Raw genomic sequence first — 24,082 nt, 5'->3', positions numbered from 1 at the left:
CAGAGACCACGAGGGGGGCGAGACGGTGTCAAGACAGAGACCACGAGGGGGACGAGACTGTGTCAAGACAGAGACCACGAGGGGGGCGAGACGGTGTCAAGACAGAGACCACGAGGGGGCGAGACGGTGTCAAGACAGAGACCATGAGGGGGGCGAGACGGTGTCACGACAGAGACCACGAGGGGGGCGAGAAGGTGTCACGACAGAGACCACGAGGGGGGCGAGACGGTGTCACGACAGAGACCACGAGGGGGGCGAGACGGTGTCAAGACAGAGACCATGAGGGGGGTGAGACTGTGTCAAGACAGAGACCACGAGGGGGGCGAGACGGTGTCAAGACAGAGACCACGAGGGAGGCGAGACGGTGTCAAGACAGAGACCACAAGGGGGGCGAGACTGTGTCAAGACAGAGACCACGAGGGGGTCGAGACTGTGTCAAGACAGAGACCACGAGGGGGTCGAGACTGTGTCAAGACAGAGACCACGAGGGGGGCGAGACGGTGTCAAGACAGAGACCACGAGGGGGGCGAGACGGTGTCAAGCCAGAGACCACGAGGGGGGCGAGACGGTGTCAAGCCAGTGACCACAAGGGGGGCAAGATGGAGACTGTGAGACAGAGACCGCGAGTGGGTTGAGACGGTGTCAAGACAGACCGGAAGGGGATGAGGATTTAGGGACGGAGTCAAGACCAAGACTAGAAAAAGATAAGTAGATAGACGATATGTTACAACTCACTGACCCCAACAGGACAATATGTTACAACTCTCTGACCCCAACAGGACAATATGTTACAACTCACTGACCCCAACAGGTCTCCAATAGGTAGACTATGTTACAACTCACTGACCCCAACAGGTCTCCAATAGGTAGACTATGTTACAACTCACTGACCCCAACAGGTCTCCAATAGGTAGACAATATGTTACAACTCACTGACCCCAACAGGACAATATGTTACAACTCACTGACCCCAACAGGCCAATATGTTACAACTCACTGACCCCAACAGGACAATATGTTACAACTCACTGACCCCAACAGGACAATATGTTACAACTCACTGACCCCAACAGGCCAATATGTTACAACACACTGACCCCAACAGGACAATATGTTACAACTCACTGACCCCAACAGGTCAATATGTTACAACTCATTGACCCCAACAGGACAATATGTTACAACTCACTGACCCCAACAGGTCAATATGTTCCAACTCACTGACCCCAACAGGACAATATGTTACAACTCACTGACCCCAAAATGACAATATGTTACAACTCACTGACCCCAACAGGTCAATATGTTACAACTCACTGACCCCAACAGGACAATATGTTACAACTCACTGACCCCAACAGGACAATATGTTACAACTCACTGACCCCAAAAGGACAATATGTTACAACTCACTGACCCCAACAGGTCAATATGTTACAACTCACTGACCCCAACAGGTCAATATGTTACAACTCACTGACCCCAACAGGTCAATATGTTACAACTCACTGACCCCAACAGGACAATATGTTACAACACACTGACCCCAACAGGCCAATATGTTACAACCCACTGACCCCAACAGGACAATATGTTACAACTCACTGACCCCAACAGGTCAATATGTTACAACACACTGACCCCAACAGGTCTCCAATAGGTAGACAATATGTTACAACTCACTGACCCCAACAGGACAATATGTTACAACTCACTGACCCCAACAGGTCAATATGTTACAACTTACTGACCCCAACAGGTCTCCAATAGGTAGACAATATGTTACAACTCACTGACCCCAACAGGACAATATGTTACAACTCACTGACCCCAACAGGTCAATATGTTACAACTCACTGACCCCAACAGGACAATATGTTACAACTCACTGACCCCAACAGGACAATATGTTACAACTCACTGACCCCAACAGGTCAATATGTTACAACTTACTGACCCCAACAGGTCTCCAATAGGTAGACAATATGTTACAACTCACTGACCCCAACAGGACAATATGTTACAACTTACTGACCCCAACAGGTCTCCAATAGGTAGACAATATGTTACAACCCACTGACCCCAACAGGACAATATGTTACAACTCACTGACCCCAACAGGACAATATGTTACAACTTACTGACCCCAACAGGTCAATATGTTACAACTTACTGACCCCAACAGGTCAATATGTTACAACTTACTGACCCCAACAGGTCTCCAATAGGTAGACAATATGTTACAACTCACTGACCCCAACATGTCAACATGTTACAACTCACTGACCCCAACAGGACAATATGTTACAACTCACTGACCCCAACAGGTCAATATATTACAACTCACTGACCCCAACAGGACAATATGTTACAACTCACTGACCCCAACAGGACAATATGTTACAACCCACTGACCCCAACAGGTCAATATGTTACAACTCACTGACCCCAACAGGACAATATGTTACAACTCACTGACCCCAACAGGACAATATGTTACAACTCACTGACCCCAACAGGACAATATGTTACAACCCACTGACCCCAACAGGTCAATATGTTACAACTCACTGACCCCAACAGGACAATATGTTACAACTCACTGACCCCAACAGGACAATATGTTACAACTCACTGACCCCAACAGGACAATATGTTACAACTCACTGACCCCAACAGGTCTCCAATAGAAAGACAATATGTTACAACTCACTGACCCCAACAGGACAATATGTTACAACTCACTGACCCCAACAGGACAATATGTTACAACACACTGACCCCAACAGGTCAATATGTTACAACTCACTGACCCCAACAGGTCAATATGTTACAACTCACTGACCCCAACAGGACAATATGTTACAACTCACTGACCCCAACAGGACAATATGTTACAACTCACTGACCCCAACAGGACAATATGTTACAACTCACTGACCCCAACAGGTCAATATGTTACAACTCACTGACCCCAACAGGTCAATATGTTACAACTCACTGACCCCAACAGGACAATATGTTACAACTCACTGACCCCAACAGGACAATATGTTACAACTCACTGACCCCAACAGGACAATATGTTACAACTCACTGACCCCAACAGGACAATATGTTACAACTCACTGACCCCAACAGGTCAATATGTTACAACTCACTGACCCCAACAGGTCTCCAATAGGTAGACAATATGTTACAACTCACTGACCCCAACAGGACAATATGTTACAACTCACTGACCCCAACAGGACAATATGTTACAACTCACTGACCCCAACAGGACAATATGTTACAACTCACTGACCCCAACAGGACAATATGTTACAACTCACTGACCCCAACAGGTCAATATGTTACAACTCACTGACCCCAACAGGACAATATGTTACAACTCACTGACCCCAACAGGTCAATATGTTACAACTCACTGACCCCAACAGGACAATATGTTACAACTCACTGACCCCAACAGGACAATATGTTACAACTCACTGACCCCAACAGGACAATATGTTACAACTCACTGACCCCAACAGGACAATATGTTACAACTCACTGACCCCAACAGGTCAATATGTTACAACTCACTGACCCCAACAGGACAATATGTTACAACTCACTGACCCCAACAGGTCAATATGTTACAACTTACTGACCCCAACAGGTCTCCAATAGATAGACAATATGTTACAACTCACTGACCTCAACAGGTTTCCAATAGATAGACAATATGTTACAACTCATTGACCCCAACAGGACAATATGTTACAACTCACTGACCCCAACAGGTCTCCAATAGGTAGGCAATATGTTACAACTCACTGACCCCAACAGGTCTCCAATAGATAGACAATATGTTACAACTCACTGACCCCAACAGGACAATATGTTACAACTCACTGACCCCAACATGTTACAACTCACTGACCCCAACAGGACAACATGTTACAACTCTCTGACCCCAACAGGACAATATGTTACAACTCTCTGACCCCAACAGGACAATATGTTACAACTCACTGACCCCAACAGGACAATATGTTACAACTCACTGACCCCAACAGGACAAAATGTTACAACTCACTGACACCAACAGGACAATATGTTACAACTCTCTGACCCCAACAGGACAATATGTTACAACTCACTGACCCCAACAGGACAATATGTTACAACTCACTGACCCCAACAGGACAAAATGTTACAACTCACTGACACCAACAGGACAATATGTTACAACTCACTGACCCCAACAGGACAATATGTTACAACTCACTGACCCCAACAGGTCAATATGTTACAACTCACTGACCCCAACAGGACAATATGTTACAACTCACTGACCCCAACAGGTCAATATGTTACAACTTACTGACCCCAACAGGTCTCCAATAGATAGACAATATGTTACAACTCACTGACCTCAACAGGTTTCCAATAGATAGACAATATGTTACAACTCATTGACCCCAACAGGACAATATGTTACAACTCACTGACCCCAACAGGTCTCCAATAGGTAGGCAATATGTTACAACTCACTGACCCCAACAGGTCTCCAATAGATAGACAATATGTTACAACTCACTGACCCCAACAGGACAATATGTTACAACTCACTGACCCCAACATGTTACAACTCACTGACCCCAACAGGACAACATGTTACAACTCTCTGACCCCAACAGGACAATATGTTACAACTCTCTGACCCCAACAGGACAATATGTTACAACTCACTGACCCCAACAGGACAATATGTTACAACTCACTGACCCCAACAGGACAAAATGTTACAACTCACTGACACCAACAGGACAATATGTTACAACTCTCTGACCCCAACAGGACAATATGTTACAACTCACTGACCCCAACAGGTCTCCAATAGATAGACAATATGTTACAACTCACTGACCCCAACAGGACAATATGTTACAACACACTGACCCCAACAGGACAATATATTACAACTCATTGACCCCAACAGGACAATATGTTACAACACACTGACCCCAACAGGACAATATATTACAACTCATTGACCCCAACAGGACAATATGTTACAACTCATTGACCCCAACAGGTCTCCAATAGATAGACAATATGTTACAACTCACTGACCCCAACAGGACAATATGTTGCAACTCACTGACCCCAACAGGTCTCCAATAGGTAGACAATATGTTACAACTCACTGACCCCAACAGGACAATATGTTGCAACTCACTGACCCCAACAGGACAATATGTTACAACCCACTGACCCCAACAGGACAATATGTTACAACTCACTGACCCCAACAGGTCTCCAATAGGTAGACAATATGTTACAACCTACTGACCCCAACAGGACAATATGTTACAACTCACTGACCCCAACAGGTCTCCAATAGGTAGACAAAAATGTTACAACTCACTGACCTCAATAGGTAGACAATATGTTACAACTCACTGACCCCAACAGGACAATATGTTACAACTCACTGACCTCAATAGGTAGACAATATGTTACAACTCACTGACCCCAACAGGACAATATGTTACAACTCACTGACCCCAACAGGACAATATGTTCCAACTCACTGACCCCAACAGGACAATATGTTACAACTCACTGACCCCAACAGGACAATATGTTACAACTCACTGACCCCAACAGGTCTCCAATAGGTAGACAATATGTTACAACTCACTGACCCCAAAAGGACAATATGTTACAACTCACTGACCCCAACAGGACAATATGTTACAACTCACTGACCCCAAAAGGACAATATGTTACAACTCACTGACCCCAACAGGACAATATGTTACAACTCACTGACCCCAACAGGACAATATGTTACAACTCACTGACCCCAACAGGACAATATGTTACAACACACTGACCCCAACAGGACAATATGTTACAACTCACTGACCCCAACAGGACAATATGTTCCAACTCACTGACCCCAACAGGACAATATGTTACAACTCACTGACCCCAACAGGTCAATATGTTACAACACACTGACCCCAACAGGTCTCCAATAGGTAGACAATATGTTACAACTCACTGACCCCAACAGGACAACATGTTACAACTCACTGACCCCAACAGGTCAATATGTTACAACTCACTGACCCCAACAGGTCTCCAATAGGTAGACTATGTTACAACTCACTGCCCCCAACAGGTCTCCAATAGATAGACAATATGTTACAACTCACTGACCCCAATATGTTACAACTCTCTGACCCCAACAGGTCTCCAATAGGTAGACAATATGTTACAACTCTCTGACCCCAACAGGTCTCCAATAGGTAGACAATATGTTACAACTCACTGACCCCAACAGGACAATATGTTACAACTCTCTGACCCCAACAGGTCTCCAATAGGTAGACAATATGTTACAACTCACTGACCCCAACAGGTCGCCAATAGAAAGACAATATGTTACATCTCACTGACCCCAACAGGGGGGTTAGACTGCTGCTCCACTCTGGTGCGAGAAGCAACAACTCCAGTTGTTTCTGTCAGTTTGGTTTTGCTCTCGATGTGATTTGATTGGAGTGAAGCCAAAACCAGACTGGCTTCCCTTTCTACTTTCTATTGGTGCTCCAGGACGATTCACAGTTCAGCTCACTCAATTTAGCTCAATGCTGATTGGCTATTATTATATGTTTTTTTTATCAAGGGAGGCCAAAATGCTCGCTGGCGTGCCTTGCGTTCAATGCTACGGGCGGCAACAATGTCATACTCTTTCTGACCGGACAGCATCAGATAGAGGGGAGCTGTTTCACTGACCAGACAGCATCAGATAGAGGGGAGCTGTTTCACTGACCAGACAGCATCAGATAGATGGCCTTTACATACAGAGACAGAGGGGTGCTGTTTCACTGACCAGACAGCATCAGATAGATGGCCTTTACGTACAGAGACAGAGGGGTGCTGTTTCACTGACCAGACAGCATCAGATAGATGGCCTTTACATACAGAGACAGAGGGGTGCTGTTTCAATCAAATCAAATCAAATGTATTTATATAGCCCTTCGTACATCAGCTGATATCTCAAAGTGCTGTACAGAAACCCAGCCTAAAACCCCAAACAGCAAGCAATGCAGGTGTAGAAGCACGGTGGCTAGGAAAAACTCCCTAGAAAGGCCAAAACCTAGGAAGAAACCTAGAGAGGAACCAGGCTATGTGGGGTGGCCAGTCCTCTTCTGGCTGTGCCGGGTGGAGATTATAACAGAACATGGTCAAGATGTTCAAATGTTCATAAATGACCAGCATGGTCGAATAATAATAAGGCAGAACAGTTGAAACTGGAGCAGCAGCACGGCCAGGTGGACTGGGGACAGCAAGGAGTCATCATGTCAGGTAGTCCTGAGGCATGGTCCTAGGGCTCAGGTCCTCCGAGAGAGAGAAAGAAAGAAAGAGAGAATTCGAGAGAGCACACTTAAATTCACACAGGACACCGAATAGGACAGGAGAAGTACTCCAGATATAATAAACTGACCCTAGCCCCCGACACACAAACTACTGCAGCAGAAATACTGGAAGCTTTCACTCACCAGACAGCATCAGATAGAGGGGTGCTGTTTCACTGACCAGACAGCATCAGATAGATGGCCTTTACAAACAGAGACAGAGGGGTGCTGTTTCACTGACCAGACAGCATCAGATAGATGGCCTTTACAAACAGAGATAGAGGGGTGCTGTTTCACTGACCAGACAGCATCAGATAGATGGCCTTTACAAACAGAGACAGAGGGGTGCTGTTTCACTGACCAGACAGCATCAGATAGATGGCCTTTACATAGAGACAGAGGGGTGCTGTTTCACTGACCAGACAGCATCAGATAGATGGCCTTTACATACAGAGACAGAGGGGTGCTGTTTCACTGACCAGACAGCATCAGATAGATGACCTATACAAACAGAGACAGAGGGGTGCTGTTTCACTGACCAGACAGCATCAGATAGATGACCTATACATACAGAGACAGAGGGGTGCTGTTTCACTGACCAGACAGCATCAGATAGATGGCCTTTACATACAGAGACAGAGGGGTGCTGTTTCACTGACCAGACAGCATCAGATAGATGACCTATACATACAGAGACAGAGGGGTGCTGTTTCACTGACCAGACAGCATCAGATAGATGGCCTTTACATACAGAGACAGAGGGGTGCTGTTTCACTGACCAGACAGCATCAGATAGATGGCCTATACATACAGAGACCGAGGGGTGCTGTTTCGCTCGCTCTGATGCTTTCTCTGATGGTAAACATTCTGCCTCTAGCCAATTTGAAGGAAAATTATGAAACGCATAGAGAAGAAAGACATTATGTTTATTTTCTGGGTACATGTTTTGGGGCTTCCCTTGGCAAACATGAATACACACCAGGAGATCTATTCGACATCATAGTAAACAGCTGCTAAAACTTTCGCAATGAAAACCAGAGTTTCTATTGGACAACTTCAGGTGGGTCCCAACCCGTTTGTTTCGGTTTGGTAACGGTTACGCAGCAGCCGTAAAAGAAGGTTCCTAGTGAATACACCCCTATTCTAAACGTCGGCCAAACATGGACCTGTTTGCGCCACCGCCCTTTAAGCCACTGCGCGCTCCTTTTCATAGCGCGCTCCCGTGTTCGACGAGGAAGTCCCGTCGTTTGTTCAGAAGTACCGCTACGCTAAAGGAGATTGCAGATGTGACGTGTTTCTCGCTTCAACAAACCTATCCCCCAACCTTGACGTGCATGGGATAGAGACGTTTGAGAATGTTTTTAGCAACGGAGATCAAGGTAAATTCTGGGATGTTACTTTATTTTACAGGTCGCGTTTATGATTGTCAAGTTACCTGTCTGGAGTTGCCCTCCACGAGTCTGTCCAGTACAGGTGTGAACTTGGTGACGTTGTCGACTTCAACAATGTGCTGTAAAAGTTGTCAGAACTACTGTACTTTTATACCATGTAGCCTGTATTTCATTTAAATGCCGAAGTCGTGTTTGGAATTTAGGAATGTGATTGTGAAGAATTCGAAACGGGTATCCTCCCTAAAACAGGTTTATCAATTCTGAAGTGCATCATGACAAAATACCAGCATGGGTGTTTAAACAAAGTGTAAACACATTGGTGTGTATGGAAATACTTCAACAGACCAAACAAGCACACCTGCCATAAAATCATGTCATGTAGATTCTCATATGGCACCTGCCATAAAATCATGTCATGTAGATTCTCATATGGCATCTGCCATAAAATCATGTCATGTAGATTCTCATATGGCATCTGCCATAAAATCATGTCATGTAGATTCTCATATGGCATCTGCCATAAAATCATGTCATGTAGATTCTCATATGGCATCTAGCATCTGCCATAAAATCATGTCATGTAGATTCTCATATGGCATCTGCCATAAAATCATGTCATGTAGATTCTCATATGGCATCTGCCATAAAATCATGTCATGTAGATTCTCATATGGCATCTGCCATAAAATCATGTCATGTAGATTCTCATATGGCATCTAGCATCTGCCATAAAGTCATGTAATGTAGATTCTCATATGGCACCTAGCATCTGCCATAAAATCATGTCATGTAGATTCTCATATGGCATCTAGCATCTGCCATAAAATCATGTCATGTAGATTCTCATATGGCATCTAGCATCTGTCATAAAATCATGTCATGTAGATTCTCATATGGCACCTGTCATAAAATCATGTCATGTAGATTCTCATATGGCATCTAGCATCTGCCATAAAATCATATAATGTATCATGTTCCTTTTTCTAGGTATCTGGTAACTGTCCCATGAGTCTATGGAAAGTGCTCTAAAACACAATGTTAAGCAATCAACAAGTAATGAAGGACCAAGCAAACACACTTTAATCTTCTATGATTCAAATCTGTTGTAAAAATAATTCAAAACATTTTACAATATGTTTAAGTCTGTGGATGTTCAATTAAGGCGACGTGATGGCAGAAAGGTGCCATATATGAGATGAAAGTTAACTGCTAACTTTCCCATGATGCTCTCTGTCCTGTTTCCTAAATACCTAAACCAGCAGGCAGCAGCTAGCTCTGTCTAAACACTGAACAGGAACACACATTGATCAAGAAATGCCTCTTTGACAGGACATGTTTGGACTGTTGCTCAACGTCTGTAGTGTCAACTCAACGGAACAGCCTTAAGCACTTCTAGCATCGATTCCACAATTCTTAAGTTAACATCTTATTCAATCAATCAAATGTTATTTATAAAGCACTTCATTTTGTTAAAATTCAAAGTACTTATTACCATCTAATGCTGTAGTGGTGTTATTACCATCTAATGCTGCTGTGGTGTTATTACCATCTAATGCTGTAGTGGTGTTATTACCATCTAATGCTGTAGTGGTGTTATTACCATCTAATGCTGTAGTGGTGTTATTACCGTCTAATGCTGTAGTGGTGTTATTACCATCTAATGCTGTAGTGGTGTTACTACCATCTAATGCTGTAGTGGTGTTATTACCATCTAATGCTGTAGTGGTGTTATTACCATCTAATGCTGTAGTGGTGTTATTACCGTCTAATGCTGTAGTGGTGTTATTACCATCTAATGCTGTAGTGGTGTTATTACCATCTAATGCTGTAGTGGTGTTATTACCATCTAATGCTGTTGTGGTGTTATTACCATCTAATGCTGTAGTGGTGTTATTACCATCTAATGCTGTAGTGGTGTTATTACCATCTAATGCTGTAGTGGTGTTATTACCATCTAATGCTGTAGTGGTGTTATTACCGTCTAATGCTGTAGTGGTGTTATTACCGTCTAATGCTGTAGTGGTGTTATTACCATCTAATGCTGTAGTGGTGTTATTACCATCTAATGCTGTAGTTGTGTTATTACCGTCTAATGCTGTAGTGGTGTTATTACCATCTAATGCTGTAGTGGTGTTATTACCGTCTAATGCTGTAGTGGTGTTATTACCATCTAATGCTGTAGTGGTGTTATTACCATCTAATGCTGTAGTGGTGTTATTACCATCTAATGCTGTAGTGGTGTTATTACCGTCTAATGCTGTAGTGGTGTTATTACCATCTAATGCTGTAGTGGTGTTATTAGCATCTAATGCTGTAGTGGTGTTATTACCATCTAATGCTGTAGTGGTGTTATTACCATCTAATGCTGTAGTGGTGTTATTACCATCTAATGCTGTAGTGGTGTTATTACCGTCTAATGCTGTAGTGGTGTTATTACCATCTAATGCTGTAGTGGTGTTATTACCATCTAATGCTGTAGTGGTGTTATTACCATCTAATGCTGTAGTGGTGTTACTACCATCTAATGCTGTAGTGGTGTTATTACCATCTAATGCTGTAGTGGTGTTATTACCATCTAATGCTGTAGTGGTGTTACTACCATCTAATGCTGTAGTGGTGTTATTACCATCTAATGCTGTTGTGGTGTTATTACCATCTAATGCTGTAGTGGTGTTATTACCATCTAATGCTGTAGTGGTGTTATTACCATCTAATGCTGTAGTGGTGTTATTACCATCTAATGCTGTAGTGGTGCTATTACCATCTAATGCTGTAGTGGTGTTATTACCATCTAATGCTGTAGTGGTGTTATTACCATCTAATGCTGTAGTGGTGTTATTACCATCTAATGCTGTAGTGGTGTTGATACCATCTAATGCTGTAGTGGTGTTATTACCATCTAATGCTGTAGTGGTGTTACTACCATCTAATGCTGTAGTGGTGTTATTACCATCTAATGCTGTAGTGGTGTTGTTACCATCTAATGCTGTAGTGGTGTTATTACCATCTAATGCTGTAGTGGTGTTATTACCATCTAATGCTGTAGTGGTGTTATTACCATCTAATGCTGTAGTGGTGTTATTACCATCTAATGCTGTAGTGGTGTTATTACCATCTAATGCTGTAGTAGTGTTATTACCATCTAATGCTGTTGTGGTGTTATTACCATCTAATGCTGTAGTGGTGTTATTACCATCTAATGCTGTAGTGGTGTTATTACCATCTAATGCTGTTGTGGTGTTATTACCATCTAATGCTGTAGTGGTGTTATTACCATCTAATGCTGTAGTGGTGTTGATACCATCTAATGCTGTAGTGGTGTTATTACCATCTAATGCTGTTGTGGTGTTATTACCATCTAATGCTGTTGTGGTGTTATTACCATCTAATGCTGTAGTGGTGTTGATACCATCTAATGCTGTAGTGGTGTTACTACCATCTAATGCTGTAGTGGTGTTATTACCATCTAATGCTGTTGTGGTGTTATTACCATCTAATGCTGTAGTGGTGTTATTACCGTCTAATGCTGTAGTGGTGTTATTACCATCTAATGCTGTAGTGGTGTTACTACCATCTAATGCTGTTGTGGTGTTATTACCATCTAATGCTGTAGTGGTGTTATTACCATCTAATGCTGTAGTGGTGTTATTACCATCTAATGCTGTAGTGGTGTTATTACCATCTAATGCTGTAGTGGTGTTATTACCATCTAATGCTGTAGTAGTGTTATTACCATCTAATGCTGTTGTGGTGTTATTACCATCTAATGCTGTAGTGGTGTTATTACCATCTAATGCTGTAGTGGTGTTATTACCATCTAATGCTGTTGTGGTGTTATTACCATCTAATGCTGTAGTGGTGTTATTACCATCTAATGCTGTAGTGGTGTTGATACCATCTAATGCTGTAGTGGTGTTATTACCATCTAATGCTGTTGTGGTGTTATTACCATCTAATGCTGTTGTGGTGTTATTACCATCTAATGCTGTAGTGGTGTTGATACCATCTAATGCTGTAGTGGTGTTACTACCATCTAATGCTGTAGTGGTGTTATTACCATCTAATGCTGTTGTGGTGTTATTACCATCTAATGCTGTAGTGGTGTTATTACCGTCTAATGCTGTAGTGGTGTTATTACCATCTAATGCTGTAGTGGTGTTACTACCATCTAATGCTGTTGTGGTGTTATTACCATCTAATGCTGTAGTGGTGTTATTACCATCTAATGCTGTAGTGGTGTTACTACCATCTAATGCTGTAGTGGTGTTATTACCATCTAATGCTGTTGTTGTGTTATTACCATCTAATGCTGTAGTGGTGTTATTACCATCTAATGCTGTAGTGGTGTTATTACCATCTAATGCTGTAGTGGTGTTATTACCATCTAATGCTGTAGTGGTGTTATTACCATCTAATGCTGTTGTGGTGTTATTACCATCTAATGCTGTAGTGGTGTTATTACCATCTAATGCTGTAGTGGTGTTATTACCATCTAATGCTGTCGTGGTGTTATTACCATCTAATGCTGTCGTGGTGTTATTACCATCTAATGCTGTAGTGGTGTTATTACCATCTAATGCTGTAGTGGTGTTATTACCATCTAATGCTGTAGTGGTGTTATTACCATCTAATGCTGTAATGGTGTTATTACCATCTAATGCTGTAGTGGTGTTATTACCATCTAATGCTGTAGTGGTGTTATTACCATCTCATGCTGTAGTGGTGTTATTACCGTCTAATGCTGTAGTGGTGTTATTACCGTCTAATGCTGTAGTGGTGTTATTACCATCTAATGCTGTAGTGGTGTTATTACCATCTAATTCTGTAGTGGTGTTATTTGTAGTGGTGTTACTACCATCTAATGCTGTAGTGGTGTTATTACCATCTAATGCTGTAGTGGTGTTATTACCATCTAATGCTGTAGTGGTGTTATTACCATCTAATGCTGTAGTGGTGTTATTACCATCTAATGCTGTAGTGGTGTTACTACCATCTAATGCTGTAGTGGTGTTATTACCATCTAATGCTGTAGTGGTGTTATTACCATCTAATGCTGTAGTGGTGTTATTACCATCTAATGCTGTTGTGGTGTTATTACCATCTAATGCTGTAGTGGTGTTATTACCATCTAATGCTGTAGTGGTGTTATTACCATCTAATGCTGTAGTGGTGTTATTACCATCTAATGCTGTAGTGGTGTTATTACCATCTAATGCTGTAGTGGTGTTATTACCATCTCATGCTGTAGTGGTGTTATTACCATCTAATGCTGTAGTGGTGTTATTACCATCTAATGCTGTCGTGGTGTTACTACCATCTAATGCTGTAGTGGTGTTATTACCATCTAATGCTGTAGTGGTGTTATTACCATCTAATGCTGTAGTGGTGTTATTACCATCTAATGCTGTAGTGGTGTTACTACCATCTAATGCTGTAGTGGTGTTACTACCATCTAATGCTGTAGTGGTGTTATTACCATCTAATGCTGTAGTGGTGTTATTACCATCTAATGCTGTAGTGGTGTTATTACCATCTAATGCTGTCGTGGTGTTATTACCGTCTAATGCTGTCGTGGTGTTATTACCGTCTAATGCTGTAGTGGTGTTATTACCGTCTAATGCTGTAGTGGTGTTATTACCGTCTAATGCTGTAGTGGTGTTATTACCGTCTAATGCTGTAGTGGTGTTATTACCATCTAATGCTGTCGTGGTGTTATTACCATCTAATGCTGTAGTGGTGTTATTACCATCTAATGCTGTAGTGGTGTTATTACTGTCTAATGCTGTAGTGGTGTTATTACCATATAATGCTGTAGTGGTGTTATTACCATCTAATGTTGTAGTGGTGTTATTACCATCTAATGCTGTAGTGGTGTTATTACAATCTAATGCTGTAGTGGTGTTATTACCGTCTAATGCTGTAGTGGTGTTATTACCGTCTAATGCTGTAGTGGTGTTACTACCGTCTAATGCTGTAGTGGTGTTATTACCATCTAATGCTGTAGTGGTGTTATTACCATCTAATGCTGTAGTGGTGTTATTACCATCTAATGCTGTAGTGGTGTTACTACCATCTAATGCTGTAGTGGTGTTATTACAGTCTAATGCTGTAGTGGTGTTATTACCATCTAATGCTGTAGTGGTGTTATTACCATCTAATGCTGTAGTGGTGTTATTACCATCTAATGCTGTAGTGGTGTTATTACCGTCTAATGCTGTAGTGGTGTTATTACCGTCTAATGCTGTAGTGGTGTTATTACCATCTAATGCTGTAGTGGCGTTATTACCATCTAATGCTGTAGTGGCGTTATTACCATCTAATGCTGTAGTGACGTTATTACCGTCTAATGCTGTAGTGGTGTTATTACCATCTAATGCTGTCGTGGTGTTATTACCATCTAATGCTGTAGTGGTGTTATTACCATCTAATGCTGTAGTGGTGTTATTACCATCTAATGCTGTAGTGGTGTTATTACCATCTAATGCTGTAGTGGTGTTATTACCATCTAATGCTGTAGTGGTGTTATTACCGTCTAATGCTGTAGTGGTGTTATTACCGTCTAATGCTGTAGTGGTGTTACTACCGTCTAATGCTGTAGTGGTGTTACTACCATCTAATGCTGTAGTGGTGTTATTACCGTCTAATGCTGTAGTGGTGTTATTACCATCTAATGCTGTAGTGGTGTTATTACCATCTAATGCTGTAGTGGTGTTATTACCATCTAATGCTGTAGTGGTGTTATTACCATCTAATGCTGTAGTGGTGTTATTACCGTCTAATGCTGTAGTGGTGTTACTACCATCTAATGCTGTAGTGGTGTTATTACCATCTAATGCTGTAGTGGTGTTATTACCATCTAATGCTGTAGTGGTGTTATTACGATCTAATGCTGTAGTGGTGTTACTACCATCTAATGCTGTAGTGGTGTTACTACCATCTAATGCTGTAGTGGTGTTATTACCATCTAATGCTGTAGTGGTGTTATTACCATCTAATGCTGTAGTGGTGGTATTACCATCTAATGCTGTAGTGGTGTTATTACCATCTAATGCTGTAGTGGTGTTATTACCATCTAATGATGTAGTGGTGTTATTACCATCTAATGCTGTAGTGGTGTTACTACCATCTAATGCTGTAGTGGTGTTATTACCATCTAATGCTGTAGTGGTGTTACTACCATCTAATGCTGTAGTGGTGTTATTACCATCTAATGCTGTAGTGGTGTTATTACCATCTAATGCTGTCGTGGTGTTATTACCATCTAATGCTGTAGTGGTGTTATTACCATCTAATGCTGTAGTGGTGTTACTACCATCTAATGCTGTAGTGGTGTTAGTCACATTCAGTGTTATTACCGTACATCTCAGTCCTTGTTGTGGTGGTATTACCATGCGGCTCAGTCCTAGTTGTGCTGGTTGATACATACGCCTCAGTCCTTGTTGTGGTGGTTGATACATACGTCTCAGTCCTTGTTGTGGTGGTGTTACCATACGTCCTGGTCTTTGTTGTGGTGGTATTACCATAGGTCTCGGTCCTTGTTGTGGTGGTATTATCATACGTCTCGGTCCTTGTTGTGGTGGTTGATACATACATCTCGGTCCTTGTTGTGGTGGTATTACCATACGTCTCAGTCCTTGTTTTGGTGTTATTACCATACGTCTCAGTCCTTGTTGTGGTGGTTTTACCATACGTCTCAGTCCTTGTTGTAGTGGTATTACCATACGTCTCAGTCCTTGTTTTGGTGTTATTACCATACGTCTCAGTCCTTGTTGTGGTGGTATTACTATACGTCTCAGTCCTTGTTGTGGTGGTATTACCATACGTCTCAGTCCTTGTTGTGGTGGTTTTACCAAACGTCTCCGTCCTTGTTGTGGTGGTATTACCATACGTCATACAGGGTTGAGGTTGGGCTCATACAGGGTTGAGGTTGGGCTCATACAGGGTTGGGGTTGGGCTCATACAGGTTTGGGGTTTTGCTCATACAGGGTTGGGGTTGGGCTCATACAGGGTTGGGGTTTTGCTCATACAGGGTTGGGCTCATACAGGGTTGGACTCATACAGGGTTGGGCTCATACAGGGTTGGACTCATACAGGGTTATGCTCATACAGGGTTGGGCTCGGGCTCATAAAGGGTTGGGCTCATTCAGGGTTGGGCTCATACAGGATTAGGGTTGGACTCATACAGGGTTAGGGTTGGACTCATACAGGCTTGGGCTCATACATTGTTAGGGTTGAGCTCATACAGGGTTGGGGTTGGGCTCATACAGGGTTGGGGTTGGGCTCATACAGGGTTGGGGTTGGGCTCATACAGGGTTGGGGTTGGGCTCATACAGGGTTGGGGTTGGGCTCATATAGGGTTAGGGTTGGGCTCATATAGGGTTAGGGTTGGGCTCATACAGGGTTGGACTCATACAGGGTTGGGCTCATACAGGGTTGGACTCATACAGGGTTATGCTCATACAGGGTTGGGCTCGGGCTCATAAAGGGTTGGGCTCATTCAGGGTTGGGCTCATACAGGATTAGGGTTGGACTCATACAGGGTTAGGGTTGGACTCATACAGGCTTGGGCTCATACATTGTTAGGGTTGGGCTCATACAGGGTTGGGGTTGGGCTCATACAGGGTTGGGGTTGGGCTCATACAGGGTTGGGGTTGGGCTCATACAGGGTTGGGGTTGGGCTCATATAGGGTTGGGGTTGGGCTCATACAGGGTTGGGGTTGGGCTCATACAGGGTTGGGTTTGGGCTCATATAGGGTTAGGGTTGGGCTCATATAGGGTTAGGGTTGGGCTCATATAGGGTTAGGGTTGGGCTCATACAGGGTTAGGGTTGGGCTCATACAAGGTTGGGTTTGGACTCGTACAGGGTTGTGGTTGGGCTCGTACAGGGTTGTGGTTGGGCTCATACAGGGTTAGGGTTGGGCTCATACAGGGTTAGGGTTGGGCTCATACAGGGTTGAGGTTGGGCTCATACAGGGTTGGGGTTGGGCTCATACAGGGTTGGGGTTGGGCTCATACAGGGTTGGGGTTGAGCTCATACAGGGTTGGGGTTTTGCTCATACAGGGTTGGGGTTGGGCTCATACAGGGTTGGGGTTTTGCTCAGAAAGGGTTGGGCTCATACAGGCTTGGACTCATACAGGGTTGGACTCATACAGGGTTATGCTCATACAGGGTTGGGCTCGGGCTCATAAAGGGTTGGGCTCATTCAGGGTTGGGCTCATACAGGATTAGGGTTGGACTCATACAGGGTTAGGGTTGGACTCATACAGGCTTGGGCTCATACATTGTTAGGGTTGGGCTCATACAGGGTTAGGGTTGGACTCATACAAGGTTGGGTTTGGACTCGTACAGGGTTGTGGTTGGGCTCATACAGGTTTAGGGTTGGGCTCATACAGGGTTAGGGTTGGGCTCATACAGGGTTAGGGTTGGACTCATACAGGGTTAGGGTTGGACTCATACAGGGTTGGGCTCATATAGGGTTAGGGTTGGGCTCATACAGGGTTAGGGTTGGACTCATACAAGGTTGGGTTTGAACTCGTACAGGGTTGTGGTTGGGCTCATACAGGGTTAGGGTTGGGCTCATACAGGGTTAGGGTTGGGCTCACACTGGGTTGTGCTCATAAAGGGTTGTGCTCATACAGGGTTAGGGTTGTGCTCATACAGGGTTAGGGTTGTGCTCATACAGGGTTAGGGTTGGACTCATACAGGGTTAGGGTTGGACTCATACCGGGTTAGGGTTGGGCTCATACAAGGTTGGGTTTAGGCTCATACAGGGTTGTGGGTGGGCTCATACAGGGTTAGGGTTGGGCTCATACAGGGTTAGGGTTGGGCTCATACAGGGTTGTGCTCATACAGGGTTGGGCGCATACAGGGTTGTGTTCATACAGGGTTAGGGTTGTGTTCATACAGGGTTGTGGTTGGACTCATACAGGGTTAGGTTTGGACTCATACAGGGTTGGGTTTGGACTCATACAGGGTTAGGGTTGGACTCATACAGGGTTAGGGTTGGACTCATACAGGGTTAGGGTTGGGCTCATACAGGGTTGGGGTTGGGCTCATACAGGGTTGGGGTTGGGCTCATTTGGGGTTGGGCTCATTTGGGGTTGGGCTCATACAGGGTTGGGGTTGGGCTCATACAGGGTTGGGGTTGGGCTCATATAGGGTTAGGGTTGGACTCATACGAGGTTGGGTTTGGACTCGTACAGGGTTGTGGTTGGGCTCGTACAGGGTTAGGGTTGGGCTCATACAGGGTTAGGGTTGGGCTCATACAGGGTTAGGGTTGGGCTCATACAGGGTTAGGGTTGGACTCACACCTGGTTGTGCTCATACAGGCTTAGGGTTGTGCTCATACAGGCTTAGGGTTGTGCTCATACAGGGTTAGGGTTGTGCTCATACAGGGTTAGGGTTGGACTCATACAGGGTTAGGGTTGGACTCATACCGGGTTAGGGTTGGGCTCATACAAGGTTGGGTTTGGGCTCATACAGGGTTGTGGTTGGGCTCATACAGGGTTAGGGTTGGGCTCATACAGGGTTAGGGTTGGGCTCATACAGGGTTGGGCTCATACAGGGTTGGGCGCATACAGGGTTGTGTTCATACAGGGTTAGGGTTGGGCTCATACAGGGTTGGGGTTGGGCTCATACTGGGTTGGGCTCATACAGGGTTTGGTTTGGGCTCATACAGGGTTGGGTTTGGGTTCATACAGGGTTGGGCTCGTACAGGGTTAGGGTTGGGCTCATACAGGGTTGTGGTTTTGCTCATACAGGGTTAGGGTTGGACTCATACAGGGTTGGGCTCATACAGGGTTAGGCGCATACAGGGTTGTGCTCCTACAGGGTTAGGTTTGGACTCATACAGGGTTGTGGTTGGGCTCATACAGGGTTAGGGTTGGACTCATACAGGGTTAGGGTTGGACTCATACAGGGTTAGGGTTGGGCTCATAGAGGGTTAGGGTTGGGCTCATACAGGGTTGGGGTTGGACTCATACAGGGTTAGGGTTTGGGCTCATACAGGGTTAGGGTTGGGCTCATACAGGGTTAGGGTTGGACTCACACTGGGTTGTGCTCATAAAGGGTTGTGCTCATACAGGGTTAGGGTTGTGCTCATACAGGGTTAGCGTTGGACTCATACAGGGTTAGGGTTGGACTCATACCCGGTTAGGGTTGGGCTCATACAAGGTTGGGTTTAGGCTCATACAGGGTTAGGGTTGGGCTCATACAGGGTTAGGGTTGGGCTCATACAGGGTTAGGGTTGGACTCATACAGGGTTGTGTTCATACAGGGTTAGGGTTGGAGTCATACAGGGTTGTGGTTGGACTCATACAGGGTTAGGTTTGGACTCATACAGGGTTGGGTTTGGACTCATACAGGGTTAGGGTTGGACTCATACAGGGTTAGGGTTGGACTCATACAGGGTTAGGGTTGGGCTCATACAGGGTTGGGGTTGGGCTCATACAGGGTTGGGCTCATTTGGGGTTGGGCTCATACAGGGTTGGGGTTGGGCTCATACAGGGTTGGGGTTGGGCTCATTTGGGGTTGGGCTCATTTGGGGTTGGGCTCATACAGGGTTGGGGTTGGGCTCATACAGGGTTGGGGTTGGGCTCATATAGGGTTAGGGTTGGACTCATACGAGGTTGGGTTTGGACTCGTACAGGGTTGTGGTTGGGCTCGTACAGGGTTAGGGTTGGGCTCATACAGGGTTAGGGTTGGGCTCATACAGGGTTAGGGTTGGACTCACACCTGGTTGTGCTCATAAAGGGTTGTGCTCATACAGGCTTAGGGTTGTGCTCATAAAGGGTTGTGCTCATACAGGCTTAGGGTTGTGCTCATACAGGCTTAGGGTTGTGCTCATACAGGGTTAGGGTTGGACTCATACAGGGTTAGGGTTGGACTCATACCGGGTTAGGGTTGGGCTCATACAAGGTTGGGTTTGGGCTCATACAGGGTTGTGGTTGGGCTCATACAGGGTTAGGGTTGGGCTCATACAGGGTTAGGGTTGGACTCATACAGGGTTGGGCTCATACAGGGTTGGGCGCATACAGGGTTGTGTTCATACAGGGTTAGGGTTGGGCTCATACAGGGTTGGGGTTGGGCTCATACTGGGTTGGGCTCATACAGGGTTGGGTTTGGGCTCATACAGGGTTGGGTTTGGGTTCATACAGGGTTGGGCTCGTACAGGGTTAGGGTTGGGCTCATACAGGGTTGTGGTTTTGCTCATACAGGGTTAGGGTTGGACTCATACAGGGTTGGGCTCATACAGGGTTAGGCGCATACAGGGTTGTGCTCCTACAGGGTTAGGTTTGGACTCATACAGGGTTGTGGTTGGGCTCATACAGGGTTAGGGTTGGACTCATACAGGGTTAGGGTTGGGCTCATAGAGGGTTAGGGTTGGGCTCATACAGGGTTGGGATTGGACTCATACAGGGTTAGGGTTTGGGCTCATACAGGGTTAGGGTTGGGCTCATACAGGGTTAGGGTTGGACTCACACTGGGTTGTGCTCATAAAGGGTTGTGCTCATACAGGGTTAGGGTTGTGCTCATACAGGGTTAGCGTTGGACTCATACAGGGTTAGGGTTGGACTCATACCCGGTTAGGGTTGGGCTCATACAAGGTTGGGTTTAGGCTCATACAGGGTTAGGGTTGGGCTCATACAGGGTTAGGGTTGGGCTCATACAGGGTTAGGGTTGGACTCATACAGGGTTGGGCGCATACAGGGTTGTGTTCATACAGGGTTAGGGTTGGGCTCATACAGGGTTGGGGTTGGGCTCATACTGGGTTGGGCTCATACAGGGTTGGGTTTGGGCTCATACAGGGTTGGGTTTGGGTTCATACAGGGTTGGGCTCGTACAGGGTTAGGGTTGGGCTCATACAGGGTTGTGGTTTTGCTCATACAGGGTTAGGGTTGGACTCATACAGGGTTGGGCTCATACAGGGTTAGGCGCATACAGGGTTGTGCTCCTACAGGGTTAGGTTTGGACTCATACAGGGTTGTGGTTGGGCTCATACAGGGTTAGGGTTGGACTCATACAGGGTTAGGGTTGGACTCATACAGGGTTAGGGTTGGGCTCATAGAGGGTTAGGGTTGGGCTCATACAGGGTTGGGGTTGGACTCATACAGGGTTAGGGTTTGGGCTCATACAGGGTTAGGGTTGGGCTCATACAGGGTTAGGGTTGGACTCACACTGGGTTGTGCTCATAAAGGGTTGTGCTCATACAGGGTTAGGGTTGTGCTCATACAGGGTTAGCGTTGGACTCATACAGGGTTAGGGTTGGACTCATACCCGGTTAGGGTTGGGCTCATACAAGGTTGGGTTTAGGCTCATACAGGGTTAGGGTTGGGCTCATACAGGGTTAGGGTTGGGCTCATACAGGGTTAGGGTTGGACTCATACAGGGTTGTGTTCATACAGGGTTAGGGTTGGAGTCATACAGGGTTGTGGTTGGACTCATACAGGGTTAGGTTTGGACTCATACAGGGTTGGGTTTGGACTCATACAGGGTTAGGGTTGGACTCATACAGGGTTAGGGTTGGACTCATACAGGGTTAGGGTTGGGCTCATACAGGGTTGGGGTTGGGCTCATACAGGGTTGGGCTCATTTGGGGTTGGGCTCATACAGGGTTGGGGTTGGGCTCATACAGGGTTGGGGTTGGGCTCATTTGGGGTTGGGCTCATTTGGGGTTGGGCTCATACAGGGTTGGGGTTGGGCTCATACAGGGTTGGGGTTGGGCTCATATAGGGTTAGGTTTGGACTCATACGAGGTTGGGTTTGGACTCGTACAGGGTTGTGGTTGGGCTCGTACAGGGTTAGGGTTGGGCTCATACAGGGTTAGGGTTGGGCTCATACAGGGTTAGGGTTGGACTCACACCTGGTTGTGCTCATAAAGGGTTGTGCTCATACAGGCTTAGGGTTGTGCTCATAAAGGGTTGTGCTCATACAGGCTTAGGGTTGTGCTCATACAGGGTTAGGGTTGTGCTCATACAGGGTTAGGGTTGGACTCATACAGGGTTAGGGTTGGACTCATACCGGGTTAGGGTTGGGCTCATACAAGGTTGGGTTTGGGCTCATACAGGGTTGTGGTTGGGCTCATACAGGGTTAGGGTTGGGCTCATACAGGGTTAGGGTTGGACTCATACAGGGTTGGGCTCATACAGGGTTGGGCGCATACAGGGTTGTGTTCATACAGGGTTAGGGTTGGGCTCATACAGGGTTGGGGTTGGGCTCATACTGGGTTGGGCTCATACAGGGTTGGGTTTGGGCTCATACAGGGTTGGGTTTGGGTTCATACAGGGTTGGGCTCGTACAGGGTTAGGGTTGGGCTCATACAGGGTTGTGGTTTTGCTCATACAGGGTTAGGGTTGGACTCATACAGGGTTGGGCTCATACAGGGTTAGGCGCATACAGGGGCGGCAGGGTAGCCTAGTGGTTAGAGTGTTGGACTAGTAACCGGAAGGTTGTGAGTTCAAACCCCCGAGCTGACAAGGTACAAATCTGTCGTTCTGCCCCTGAACAGGCAGTTAACCCACTGTTCCCAGGCCGTCATTGAAAATAAGAATTTGTTCTTAACTGACTTGCCTGGTTAAATAAAGGTTAAATAAATAAAAAAAAATACAGGGTTGTGCTCCTACAGGGTTAGGTTTGGACTCATACAGGGTTGTGGTTGGGCTCATACAGGGTTAGGGTTGGACTCATACAGGGTTAGGGTTGGACTCATACAGGGTTAGGGTTGGGCTCATAGAGGGTTAGGGTTGGGCTCATACAGGGTTGGGATTGGACTCATACAGGGTTAGGGTTTGGGCTCATACAGGGTTAGGGTTGGGCTCATACAGGGTTAGGGTTGGACTCACACCTGGTTGTGCTCATAAAGGGTTGTGCTCATACAGGCTTAGGGTTGTGCTCATAAAGGGTTGTGCTCATACAGGCTTAGGGTTGTGCTCATACAGGCTTAGGGTTGTGCTCATACAGGGTTAGGGTTGGACTCATACAGGGTTAGGGTTGGACTCATACCGGGTTAGGGTTGGGCTCATACAAGGTTGGGTTTGGGCTCATACAGGGTTGTGGTTGGGCTCATACAGGGTTAGGGTTGGGCTCATACAGGGTTAGGGTTGGACTCATACAGGGTTGGGCTCATACAGGGTTGGGCGCATACAGGGTTGTGTTCATACAGGGTTAGGGTTGGGCTCATACAGGGTTGGGGTTGGGCTCATACTGGGTTGGGCTCATACAGGGTTGGGTTTGGGCTCATACAGGGTTGGGTTTGGGTTCATACAGGGTTG

The 24,082-nt window shown here is 45.4% G+C and overlaps 1 protein-coding gene across 2 annotated transcripts in view; it reads left to right on the top strand.

The window, feature by feature from the left end:
* The first annotated feature begins 8,601 nt into the window (after positions 1 to 8,601).
* The window catches only part of LOC110508817 (multiple C2 and transmembrane domain-containing protein 2-like), a 109,609-nt gene continuing 94,128 nt past the window's right edge, over positions 8,602 to 24,082 (top strand). The window contains exon 1 of one of the 2 annotated variants that reach the window (XM_036981714.1): positions 8,602 to 8,800. The gene's annotated coding sequence lies outside the window, so the exon portion shown is untranslated. The remainder of the gene's footprint in view (positions 8,801 to 24,082) is intronic. The other variant, XM_036981713.1, reaches the window with a different exon arrangement.

Source organism: Oncorhynchus mykiss, chromosome 6, assembly GCF_013265735.2.
Source record: "Oncorhynchus mykiss isolate Arlee chromosome 6, USDA_OmykA_1.1, whole genome shotgun sequence".
Lineage (NCBI taxonomy): Eukaryota > Metazoa > Chordata > Actinopteri > Salmoniformes > Salmonidae > Oncorhynchus > Oncorhynchus mykiss.
Note: the sequence above shows the minus strand (reverse complement) of the source record. Positions and strands in the feature narration are given on the sequence as shown.